This window comes from Condylura cristata, unplaced genomic scaffold, assembly GCF_000260355.1.
Source record: "Condylura cristata isolate star-nosed mole 26May11 unplaced genomic scaffold, ConCri1.0 scaffold00031, whole genome shotgun sequence".
Taxonomy (NCBI): domain Eukaryota; kingdom Metazoa; phylum Chordata; class Mammalia; order Eulipotyphla; family Talpidae; genus Condylura; species Condylura cristata.
In genome coordinates, this window is record NW_004567132.1 from 752710 (window position 1) to 766217 (window position 13508).

Consider the following 13508-nt stretch of genomic DNA (forward strand, 5'->3'; position numbering starts at 1 on the left):
CTGGGGCAGCTGCAAAGGGGGCTGACCTGCCAGCAGGGTGCAAGCACTGCCAGTGCTGGGAGAGGCCTCTAGATGGTGCAGGTGAGTCTGCAGTAAGAAGCCTCTCTCAAGCACTGAGTTTCCAAACTCGCAGACAAGACAGAGCAGTCAAGAAAGAGTTCCCCGGGAAAACCTTTGCAAAGAGCAGAGGCAAAGTGCGGTTGGCGGCAGAGGGGTACCTTGTCCTGGGGAGCTCTGAGGGCCTCCAGCATCGTTGAACACCTGGCTCTAGAGCACCCAGGGCAGCCCCCTCTGCATAGCAGCAGCCCCAGTGGAGACCCTGCCTGATTTTCTTCACAGACCATCTTCTGCTTTGATTGGAAACTGACCCTCCAGAGGTGTCCAGGTAAGACGTGGTCTTATTCTTTGATTTCCTAAACTCTCTGATTGTGGCTGGGGCAGAAGTGTCATGGGTTGCAAAGCAGCCTGAGTGCATTTTTAAAATACATGTCATTTTTGAGTTGCGTTTGAACAAGTTTTCCCAATTACTCTACTTCTGTGCTACCAGTTCTAAGACCTGAGACTGTTCCTTTGTTTTCAGAAAAACATCAGAAACCCCACTTACTATTGCTTGCACGTTTGGTTAGTGAATCAAGCCCTGTGTATGTTTAGCAGGTTTTCAGAGTTGAGTTACTAAAACAAGGTTTCTCCAGAGATCTTGAAAGTGTTTTTCAGGTATGCCCCAAGTGTTTCTCGAGTTCACAGGCAGCAAGCAACCACTGGGACCTGAACTGGACTCTCTCCCCGTGTCCCCCCGCTGAGTGCTCACGGTGGCCTAAGAGATCTGCCAGGACGGGTTTGACCCAAGTTTGTGACCTGACATCATAGTCCCTGTGTTATGTATGGGAGTGGGGGAAGCTGAGGAGTAAGAGTGTTTTATTGTCTCTGATGATCAAGGCTTTCACTTCCAGGCAAAAGGCTCCTTTCTACATCCTGACAGATCACCAAGTAGCTTGGGTATTCCTCAGCACCCTGAAGCCATTGTGTCTATACTGCAGAGGCTTGAGGTGTCAGGCAGAGGGGAGGGGATGCTGGGCAAAGAAGAAAGCAGGTGGTGTCAATTGTCAGTAGTGAGGTGACAAGTTAGCAGAGCAGAAGCCCTAGCTGTCAAGTTTGCCAGAGTTGTTGGGACTCAGGACTATGAGACACAGGGAGAGGAACAAGAGGTGGCAGCAGCCAATGGCTGGACCTCCACTGCCATGTGTCTCTGATGCTGCATTTCTGAGACACTCTTTATTCAAGAATGCAATGACAGTTAATTCAAAATATTAAAGGTCATACTGAATTAAAAGAAAAGAGGAATCAATTTAAATAATTTAAATTGAGGCATTTTTTATCTAACTTGGTGTTCTGACATTTGTCCATCATAACTACGTAAAACCTTATTTAAAGTTACAGTTTAAGAGTCCATCAAAAAATGTTGTTTGTTAAAATTGGGAAATGAATGTTTGCCCTGAGGATTGGTCACACAGAAGTGAGAGGTGGCCCTGGAAACCCTGGCTGGATTCTCTCTCTCCCTGTCCTCAGGTATAAGCTAGAATATATCACCATGTGAGGATTCATTTCTAACAGCACATTTGGAAGGTAATTCTGAAGCATGTGCCTTTGGGAGGTAAGAGGAAATAAAATTTCCATGAACTATTTGATTTTCACTCTATGGGCCTACTTGGTTTCTAAAAGTAAACAGAATTTTCATTTTGTTAATGATACATATTTGTAAAGCTCAGAAGCATCAAGGTTCACGGTTCTTCCTCAAGAGTTACTGTGTCCCTGTATCTACTACTGTGCCTGCCACAGAACGGGTTTGCAGGGAAGGGAAGGCAGGTCTGGTTTTATCCCCAGATTCACAGGATACAAAGCTGAGTTGACCTTCTGGGGAGCATCTACCCAGCAAAGTCCTTTAGACTCCAATGGACCACAAATAGGAGTTAGGTCACCTGAGTCTCCTTTCTGGGTCCAGGTTTTGTAGTTTCCAAAAAAAGGGAAGTAGTTCTCAAAGAAATGTTCAGAAATGCAGCTTCAAAGGTTCAAGCGAAGCTGAAATTCAAACACAGTAGCTGTAAACAGGATGGTGCTTTGGAAGCCAGCCTGATGATTAAATGCTCAGTCCCCGGGGTTGGCCCCCACCCCTCTGAGGCCTGTGCAAGTCCTGCCTGCACACCTCCTTGCAGTGCTCCTCCTGGCCCTGCTTTCCTCAATTATCCCAAAGGACACCTGCCTGCTCATTCCTTTGAAGCCATTTTAGGCTCTGCCTAGGTAATTCCTCCCACCAATAGCATCATTAATTAACTTACATTAAGCTCACTTAGCACATTACACCAATTAGGAAACAAAGGCCCCAGCCCGTACCTCAAAATACTGGCTAGATCACAGCCCAGGCTGCTGTCCTCCTCACGTTAACACCTTGCAAGCAAGACTCTCAGTCAAGCTCAGATTATATTTTCCTAAAAATAAAACAAGGAAAGGTAAACTGATGTGATCACTTAACTTCTGGCCTATATAATCTATGCCACTTTATAGAGCATTTTCATGCATGTTTTCCCTATGTAGGGAGGACACTGAGGCTTAGAGAGGTAAAGTGACTCCTTCAACACTATAATAATAATAATAATAGTCATGATGCCAGTGATAGATGGCATGGGTGCACACCTAGAATGCCCAGGCACTGTCTAGGAGAATGGGAACAAGAACTTCTGTCCCCTGCCACTGAGACCAATACGTGTGTCATTCCAAGGATGAATGGAGAAGGTGTGATGACAACCACCAGGTGAAAATGAAAGGAGAGCAACTAAATACTCTTTTCCTATATACCACAGTAGTCAGGGCTGTGTCATCCCAGAGACACCAAGCATGCACTTGTCTCCTACCCTTAGCAGAAGCCAGGGCTGAGTAGGAAATCATCTGCATGTTGTTTTTGTGAGTCATCTTGATAAAGAGGATAATAGAGGAAATAGTAGAGGAAAATATAAAGTTTCTTGTATAGCACAAAAATAATTGAATATAGTCAATTTCAAGTGGCTCAATCTAATATATTCTAGTAGCTAAGAGAGATTTTCAAATGACTATGGGGTTTAGGTCTCCCAACAACTCGTTGGCATCTATTACTACAAACAAATGGAACTTGCCTGTGTTTAATTTTTTTTTTTTCATTGCTACCTTAACATAGTGACAAAGCACAGTCCAAGGAAGGTTAACCCTTTACAATCAAAGCTAAGGGAATCACTTTACCCTGGGTCTGGACAGGGAGATGGCCATGGATTAGATAGTATATAAGCGAATCTTATATTCTGAGGCACTTTTCTTCCCAGCATCTGAGAGTACAGTGGAAAATCTGTCCAGTGAATTAATGAAGGGTATCCTTAGTGTCAGAGAAAGATGACCAGTTGTTCTAGTAACACAGTGGAGCTAAGGAGCTGCCCAAACATCAAAATACCCTAAATCCACAAGCAAACTTAATCCCATTTGCAAAATTAACCCCTCTGGGTGCTGAGACTTAAAGGCTGAGTTGCCTGAGGATGTCAGACAAATGGTTGACTACAATGTGGAACAGATACAAACTGGCAAAGCTGCATGGCTTTGAGCAAGGACTTAACCTTGCAGGCCTCATCTCTTTTATCCAGGTGCCCCTGCCTAGGCACCCTGCAGAAATGCCTGAGGCTTATATACAAAGTTTCAAACATAACTAACCAGAAGTCTTTGTTCTCCACTTCCGACAAGTCAGATCACTGTGGGAGTGATGGGTGGTAATGAGCAAGATGTGGTTGCACAGATAGCCACCCAGTGAGTTCCTGTCATCCCAAATTTCACAAGAAGGGAAATAAGAATCTGTTCTATGCATAGCAGGAAGGTAGCTTGGCTTGCAAGTCCTGATTGAACCAGCAAGCAGAGCAGCAACTGCAGTCAGGTTATCAGTATTATCCGTGACAAGGCCAGGTTCATAGAAGCCAAGCTTAGCAGGGATATTTCTAGATCCCTTAAGATGATACTGCTAAGCAATATGCGATGGCTAGATATACACAGTTAAAGCATGAGGCCAAAGACTGAAATAAGATATTAATCACCTAAACAGAATAAAGAGATAACACTGCCAATAACACCTTAACCCTGATAGAAAGCACTTTCTTAGGATATGACAGAAGATATGCAAAACTGCATTGAAAAACACAAGCTCACAGCTCTGAGAAGGGTCAGATTGTCACCAAATCTTTTCATTTTATTGTCATCTTTCCAATTCTGTGTCTCTTAAACAGTATGCCCCAAGAGAAGAGAGGATTTCACACTGGCTTTAAAATTCATTTATTCATTCATCCACTTGTTCATTCGCTCAACAGATCTTTATTGGGCATCTGCTGTACAGGCAGTGTCCTGGGATGTGGTGGTTTGGTGGTACCTTGGGAGAGGTGAGAAAGAGCTCTGCTGTTTACATCCTAGTGCAGAGAGAAGCCATGCTACATAGATACAGATAAATGTGATCTCAGATAAATCCAGGGCCACAAAGGAACAAAGAAGCAGACAAGCAGAGAGATCTGCTGGGATGACAATGAGGGGACCTCTTGAAAAGATGCTATCTGGGCAGAGATCTAGAGACAGTGAGGGAGAGCTAGTCAAGCTGAGGCCTGAGGCAGGAACAGACTGTCTCAGTTCCAGGAGAAGGCAGCTTGGCTGTCGCAGAAGCTCAGTGGTAAGAACAGGAGGTGAGACCCAGAGTATGGAGACTATTGGAGCAATTCTGAGCTTTCTCTGAGGGTAGGAAAAAGGTTACAATACTGGACGCCAGCTAGGGGCAGAAGCATAGTCCTGACTCCCATGTCCTGTGTTGGTCTGGAGCCACCTTTATCCTCAGTATGCTGGTTATTTTATTTCAGAACCTACCCGCTCCATGAAATCACCTTGCTACACCCCTGGCAGGGGTCAGATCTCTGCCTGGGTGGTCCCTTCTACACTGGCCAATGTGAAGGCAGGAAAGGCAGGTGGCAGAAAAAGTTGGCAGCACCGTGGAATGGTCTTTCAACTTATTATCTGTTCTTTCTGCAATTAACAAATGGCAAAGAGGCACTCCTGGGAAATATTTTAAAGATTCTGGCTTAAAACACTTTTTAAAAAAATTTCAAACTAGAAATAACAGTTGATTAATATTCTTTTTTTTTTAAGATTTATTTATTTATTCATATAGAACTGGGGTACAGGCCAGAGATGTGGAGGGTGAGAGGCTTCACCAGAGACAGAGCGGGGAGCAGAACAGGCAGATCGACGAGGTACACTGCTGAGGGGAGCAGCGGGTAGGTCAGGAGAGGTCTGCCGGGCCAATGTGATCACCTTCAGGGCAGGCGGGGATCGAACTCATGTGGAAGTGGCTTAAGCTTCTTTGTGCAGTGCTTTAACCTGCTGCGCCACCAGGGAGGGCCTGATTAATATTCTTTTGGGATCCATCATCTTCTTCTAGCCATCAAGCCCTATCCAGCACTCCTGTGGTCAGCCAGGAGTCCAGAGTCCCTAGCCAGCGCCCCTTCCCCATTTCTCACTTGAAGAGATGGAGGAACTTCTGAGCGGTGGGAGGCAACTGGAGCTGGGAGGCAGAGAAACACTTACTGCCAGCCAGGGGCTTTGACCTTTAGTTAAGAAAACTCTTCCAAGAGTGCAGCTGGGAACTAATTTATAGACCAATTTCATACCCAGTTTGGTGTGTCAGAGCTGTTCCTATCCATCGCACACGACCCTTGTGGATTTAGGGAGGCTCCCTAGCAGCCCTGCCCCTCCCAGCAGGTCTCCCCAGCATCCCCCGCACTCCAGCACTGTGGAGCTCCATTTCCTTTCACAGACTTTGAGGGTTCTTAGGTGGGAAGTTAGCCTGGAGGAAGAGATCTTCCCTGGGAAGCTCAGGGCAGTGAGGACAGATGGATGGGAAATAAGGAAGGGGGGGTTGTCTCATTGCTGTGACATCTGCAGGAGCTGCTGATACTGTTCAGGGAAGTGGAGGCCACAAAGGGCAGTAGATAGGGTGCAAGTGTCTGTTTGTTTAGCTAATTTTGTTCACCTTGTAAATATGGTTTTATGGTTTAATATGTTGACTGAGGCTCTGACTTCTGATATAACATTACCTCTGACCCAGAAAAAGGTTAATGCTTGAAAATGAAATACATTGCATTTTCTTAATGGCACCTCAGTGAACTCACAAGATACATTTTCTCCAAGATTTAACATCTTCAGAATGGTTATTCCTAACTTCCTGTCAATAATGCAAACAATTAACCAGAATGGACACTCCGGGATGTGACTGTTCAAACACTCCATCCACTGCAGAGTCAGCATCTCCAATAAGGAGGGAACACTGGCCACTGGGCCCAGAGGACATCTGCCATGTGGAGCTGACTGTACTTCTAGATCTGCAGAGCGCAGTTCTCTGTGTTGTAGACTCCTTTATGAGTGATAAACTTTCCAATAAGTATCTTTTAAATTTAGCAGAACCCTTTCAAATTTTAGCCTATTCTTAGAGAGCGCCTCCCCCCCACCGCCCACCCTCAGCACACAGCAGACATCCAGCACACAGCAGACATCTCTTCTCTGGTGGCAGCTACAGAAGCTAGCCCTGTTCTTATGACTTCTAGGTCCGAGCAAATACCTTGTTCCCCCTTAGGCACATCATGCTCCTCATTTTATGAGCAGAAGAAACCCAGGCAGGGGCTTTTTGGCCTCTTGGGACACTTGGTTTTGAGTCAAGTCTAAAAAGTAGGAGACCAAACTTTCTCCAAAATTGTTGCCAGTTGGTTTCCAATTTGAGACTTCCACATGAAAGGCATTATCCAAACAGACCACACACACAGCTCTCTGACTTGACTTTTCAATTGGCCTGTGTGAGGGAATCTGTGCTCAAGAATATTACCCTGATGATTATCACAGTCATTGCTTTTGAAGACAAATATTTATTTTGTGAAGATTGCAAACAGTAAGAACAGTAGAATGTTGAGCTCCTCCTTCTGTTTACAGAATAAACAGAATAGAGGGACTGACAAATGCAGTGGCCCTTTTCTCCATGGAGCCTGCTGTTTGCCTCTCACCACATCAATCATCTCAAAAGAGGTGCCTGTGGCCATGCAGGCCTCCTGAGGCCAGACATCCTTCCACCCACTACCCACTCTCTCTGTGTTACCCTCAAGAGATCCTGGAGGAGGACTGTTTGGTGGGCTTAGGGTCAACCTTCTTACTTATCCTGGCAGCTTGAAGAAGACACTTCTCCAGGGTTTCACATACTTTGATTTGTTCAAGCAGAGAAGACACTGTATCAGCTCAAGGTTTTATAAGATTTATTACAATAAGACACAAAAAATAGGCAAATTTATATTAAAAATGGTGATAAACAGTACTTACCATGCTGCTCTGCACCGTAATTACTTGTTCCATGTTTGTTCCCTTGTGTTGCTTAAGGAGCAAGTCTTGAGGATGGAAGGTCTACATAGGGAGCACAATCTAGGGCTCAGCACCTCGCACGCACATGCCTGACACATAGTAGCTATTCAATAAATGCTACTACCTTCTATAAACCAATCTTTATTGGATCCTTACTGCCTTCACATCATTTTATTCCATTTAATTTGCATAATGAATCTGTCAAATCAGATCCTTATCCCCATTTCTAAAGGGTGCGATGAAGGCTCAGGGAGGCAGGCACGTTGCCTGAGTGCTCCCTCCTAGTCAGTGGCAGGATTTCAGTACAGGTTCATGGCTTCAGTTTGATATCTTTTGTGGGCCGGGGCACAACTTCTTCTACCTACACAGGCATCTGACACACTGGACATTTCGGAAGGCTACAGATCCCATAGCAGGTCTCTCTGTGGGCTGTACCCCAGACTGCGAGCAAAATCGCCCCTTTCCTTTTCCCTTTGGCAGCTGCTTTTCCCTAACAGCAATGTCAGAATTGCAGAAGACTGAAGACAAGCCAGTTCTGTTTTGATTCCAGAAGCTTTTTTTGCCCTCTGACATTGGACAGTACGTGTCCTCCTGGGGTTAGTCTAGAGTGGACATGGTCATGGTGGGTGTTGGGGTGAGCAGCAGCTGTGGCTAGTGAGATGAGAAATACTCCAGAGCCCAGGGGGTGGGGCAGCCTTGTCTTCTACTGGGCAGCGGGGGATTTGGGACAATCACCAAGGAGCCATATCTCTTGGTTCCCCTGAGAAAGATGATCGCACTCTTCTCATGAGTTTATTGTGTAAACTGCGGTGAGAGGGGAAGAGCACTGATACCAGGCCACAGGCACATATAGGTCCTGTCAGTACTCAGTGTGCACAAGTGGGTTGGATGTATATGTCAACTGGGCCTTTGCTTATCAGTCATTTGCTTTGGTTTCATGAAGGTTAAGTACATCTTGACTTTTCTGTAGTACAACTATCTAATTTGACCAGGATCAAGAATACCATGAGACCCTGCAGTTAAGGGGTAGCTATTCACCAAGACAGAGCAGGGCCTGGGAACCCCAAGGTGCATGGTGTCTGGCTGGCCACCCCCACCTGTGACACCAGGATTTCCTCTGGGAGCCCCCAGGGGAGGTCTCACCCTTCTGTCTGGGAAGAGGTCTTCCAATGTGACTCTCAACAGCCTTCCTGGGACTTTTTTGTTTCAGATCTGTCTGGAGTCAGTGAACCAAAATAGGAGAAAGGATGGAATGCTGTGAGGTTAAAGAACAACTAGGAGACTCTGAAACAGTTGGGTTTCAAGAAAACAGAAAGTAGCAGATAGTTGCCCCACACTCACATACAACCATGGCTGGCTCTGTCTAGGTAGCAGGTCTGTGGTCCTCACTCCACCTTCCCTAGCTCACCTCATGTCCCCATTACCACTGTACTATGCACCAGACTTCGGGTTCTGTGAGGGGCTCGTCAGAACACTGCAGACTCGTCAAGGGTACTGCAGACAACCACGGTGTAGTCATCTCAAGCACGCATTAATGGCTTTTCACCTGTTGACTGTTAAATAAATCAGCAAAAGCCCTCCTCTGGGTCTTCAGTTCTTATTAATTATCCTTCCTCATTAACCCAATACCAGTGGGGTACAAGTCTTAGCAGCTGTGTTCGAGTACCCAAGCCCACTACTGCCACCTGCCATCCTCCTGCCTCAGGGACTTTCTATCTTCCCTTTCTGATGCCTTTTTCATCACTGTTTGGGATAAATTGCCCCTCTAGATTGTGTAGTTCCTTTCTCAGAGTCCCCAGGATAGGAGGATGGTATATAGTTTGTTACTCACCTCCCCCCTCCCATACCTAGCTGCTACAAGGTATCTTTTATGGGGGTTGAGTGTGAAATGCAACAATATGAATATTTTGGCGTGAGAGTAGGACAGGCTGGGTAAGTGGATCAACTGGAGCTGTTGGATGGGGCAGGGGGTGGCCACAGAAGTCCACAAATCTAGCTCTCAACTTTCCCAACCGAGTGACACCTTTACTTCCTCATATCTGGGATCTGAGTTTTGGGTTTTCCCTTAACCAAACAGCACAAACTGCAGAGCCAGGAAGATATGTTCCTTAGGCCTGAGTTAACTACTAGGAAGACATGATAAGGAAATGCAGTGGGAGGGATTTGACTTCATCAGATCGTTTTGAATCTGCATGATTTAAGTGAATTTCCTTTTATGTAACGCTGAACATTTTTGAAGCTGGTACTTACAGACACCTGAACCCCTACTAGAAATGGAATGTTTGTTCCTCAAGCAGTGCCTTGAGACACCCTCCCCCACCCCCAGGTAAAAACTCTTGAGGGCTAATGGTTTCCTTTTGGAAAGCTTTCAAACTGTATTTGTTTGAGTTTATGTTATCTGCTTCCTTCTGCTCTGTGTTTGGACTATTCTGCTGGGTTTAATTTAACTAAATTTGCAGCTGTACTAACAAATTTATTGATGACCGCCTCCTTTCAGAAGTCTTTGGCTTTCCTGATAGACTTTCCATACTGAAAACTCTCAGTGTTGGGCATTGCTTGCTTGGTGTCCATATTGCTTTCAAACCTATTTTCTCTGATCACAGTTCACTGCCTCTCTGACTCTACCAAGTTAATAGTTAAAGTTAATGGCTGATGAAGCAAAACCAACCAAGAACAACAAAAATGCTCCTCCCAGTGACATCAATCTCATCATCCTTTGGGGGGGGGATACCCATGTTCCCTAAATGTGGAGATCTCCTGGAGGCCAGCAACCTTTATATATACATTGTGAAACGTGGAATCTTTAAAAATATTACAAACGTGCAGATTAACAAAGACTCAGTACTTGCCAAGTTCAACCCTTTGTGATTTTTTAAATGAGCTTGTTGCATTTAATTAGACTTAAGGAGAGATTTGGCCACCTAATAAGATGATAATCATTGGGAACCGCAGAGCTATAATGGTGCATCCTAGATCCACAGAGGGACTTTTACTCCTTTGAACGCTACTCTATACCTTGTCTAGTACTCTCCATACTTCAAAGACTAATAGTGTGTTTCTAGATATCTGATTATTCTCAATGAAAATAGTAACCCACTCAAAATCACAAACTGCATCCCATCCCCAGTCCCCTCTGCTTGCCTTCTTGCACTGGGAACTTCCTGATGTAGCCCAGTTCTTTCCAGTGAAGCTGGTTGAAGTCCCTTAGTTAGAAAAAAGGTTCTTGAAGTGTCTTATCTATATTCATAGTTTTCCTAAATCCTCTCAACTAAGAGTAAACACATTCCATATAATTCTGGCTCATTAAATAATACAATGCCTTGGATTTAACAAGAGCTTAGAAAGTGATTAGTTTGTATAAATAAGAGAGTGGAGCAAGTAAAGAAAAAAGGATGATGCTTTTTTCCCTTTCAGCAGGAACTATGCTAACAAACATTGCCACCCCTTGCCACTGTCAGTGCTAATGTTTTGTCTAAGAAAGAGTCTTCCAGGCTTTTCCTGCAGTTGAAACAACAAAGACTCTTTTAATGAGAAGGTAAATGTGCTGAGGAAACAGGTACTGAAAGAGAGGCCTTTCAGAAGTGCCAAGTCCGTCCTAGCACCTGGTATCACTTTTTTTTTCTTCTTTTTAAAAAGATTTTTTTTATTTATACATACAGAATTGGGGTACAGGCCAGGGGTGCAGGGGTGAGAGGAATTACCAGAGACAGAGTGGGGAGCAAGATAGGCAGATTGACTGAAATACACTGTTGAAGGGAGCAGTGGGTGGGTCAGGAGAGGTCTGCTGGCCAGGGATCCAACTCATGCTGCAGTGGCTGTGATAGCTTCATGGTGCTGTGCTTAAACCCAAAGTGCCACCAGGGAGGGCCTGGTATCATTTTTCTATTTAAAAATTACTCAAAGTCCTCCCTGGTGACACAAGGGGTCAAAGGCCAGCATTGTGAAAGTATCTACAGACACTGCAGCATGAGTTTGATCCTCAGCCAGGGAGCTGACCCACATGGTGTGGCAGACCTCTCCTAACCTGCCTGCTGCTCCCCTCAGCAGTGTATTTCAGTATATCTCCCTTTTCTGCTTCCCATTCTGTCTCAGGTGAATTGTTTCACTGCCCCCCCCCATACATTTGGCCTGTACCCCAGTTCTTGTATGCATAAATAATCTTTTAAAAATAATAAAAATAAAAATAACTCAGTTTGGACAAGCTCTACAAAGAGCAAAAGGGAAAAGACTGACAGGTCTCTGAGGGAGGATAAGGGACAGCCCGGAGGCCCCTCAAAGGCAGACCTCTTGGCCAGAGTCCAAGACACCGGCATTCACTTTGGTGTTATCTGCTTTATCTGCCCTGGAATTCTGCCAGGGGGTCACCAGCAGGTCAGCACACAGGGCCCTTTGGCCAGTCCAAGCAGCTACCTTCATGACTGTGAACTCAATTTCCCTATACTGGGAGTCACAGGTGCTTCAGGACACCTAACACTTCTCTTCACCTTCAGGTTGCTCTAGCACCCAGCACCCAAGTCTAGGTCCAATGCCATTCTCCATCTTGGGGTGGGGCAGGGAAAATACAAAATAAGCCTGGAGCATCTTATAAAAAGAAAGTGCTCAAAAAAAGTGGGGAGAACGTTACAGCAACAGGACTTAAGAACCAACTGAAAGAATTCCCAGTCACCAAAGTGGGAACAATTTGAACAATAAAATAATGTAGCATTGGAGTATAATCCAAAGTTTAAAATAAATACTCATGCATCCAAAATAAATAGCCGGAGAAATTAATGAAAGAGTGGAATGAGTGAATGGACAAGAGATAACTCTCCCACACAGAAAGTATCAAAAAAAAAATTATGTAGATACTTTATTCTCGTGAAGGAAGAAATGTCTCCATCCCTTATGTGTGACTGTTCACAGTGACTTCCCTGCCAAGAGGACAACCTGGAAGGGGTGGGGAGCAAACCTGACAGATGCTGCCTCAGCCAAGTGGTCCAGGTCACACAGCAGTGATGTGCACATGGAGAGTATGTACTGTCAAAATGACATGAGCAGGGCCTCCATGGTCTTCCTGCCAAAGACATAGCCATGGCCCAGTCATGTCAAAAACATCAAACAAACCCAACTGAGGGTTACCTCACGCGTTCTCCTCAGAACAGTTACATTATCACAAACAAGGAGAGCTGAGTAGCTGGCACCACTCAGTCTAAGCCAAGCATGAGAAGCCATGAGCCCGGAATGAAGTGTGATTTCCTAGGTAACAGAAAAGTACTTTAAGTAGAAACTAAGAAAACCGAATAAAGTATGGATACTAGCTAATAATGCACCGATAATGGTTCACTGTGACAAATATATCACACTATTGTAAGATCTTAACAAAAGGGAAAGTATATGGGAACTCTATAGGAACTACATTTGCAACTTTTACTGCTTCTATATTGTAAATCTCAGCTACAGGTACTCAGTGCCTGGTGAGGCATTGGTAGTAGAAAGAACCAGAATTCCACCTTGCCACTTTGTAACTGTTAACATAAGTCCCAGTTTTTATTTTTAACCTGTGAAATGGAAATAATATCTACTTTCTGTAGTATAAGAATTGGAATAATGCTCATAAAGAGTGAGTTTAATAATCTACAATCAGTAAGTTCAATAAGTGGCACTTTTAATTTTTACTGTGTTTCTATGTGGAGAATGAATGGACAGAAAGATCATATGTCTCTGTAGAGGAGTAAAAGTAACTTTCCCTCTGCCCTTCTATATATTCAGATATGAAATTCAGATGTGATATTATCTCTGGCACTAGCTCTCACTCTCTCGCTCTCTCTCTCTCTCTGGGTCACATCCCCTATGTACTTTCTTCATGTAATCAAGAGAGAGCTAAAGTTCTTAAATTTGTACCTTGATTGCCTTCAGAACAATCCACATGTTAAAATGGTACCTTTGAGGGCAGCCTGTCCTGCTCTCTCTCATCTCCTAGAGATGAAATTTTGACACTTTTGTAAACAAAGATGAGGCTTACCACTCCGTGCAGATTGATAATGGATAAGAACTTTACCCTGAAAATGTCCTGTAGGTCTGGTCGT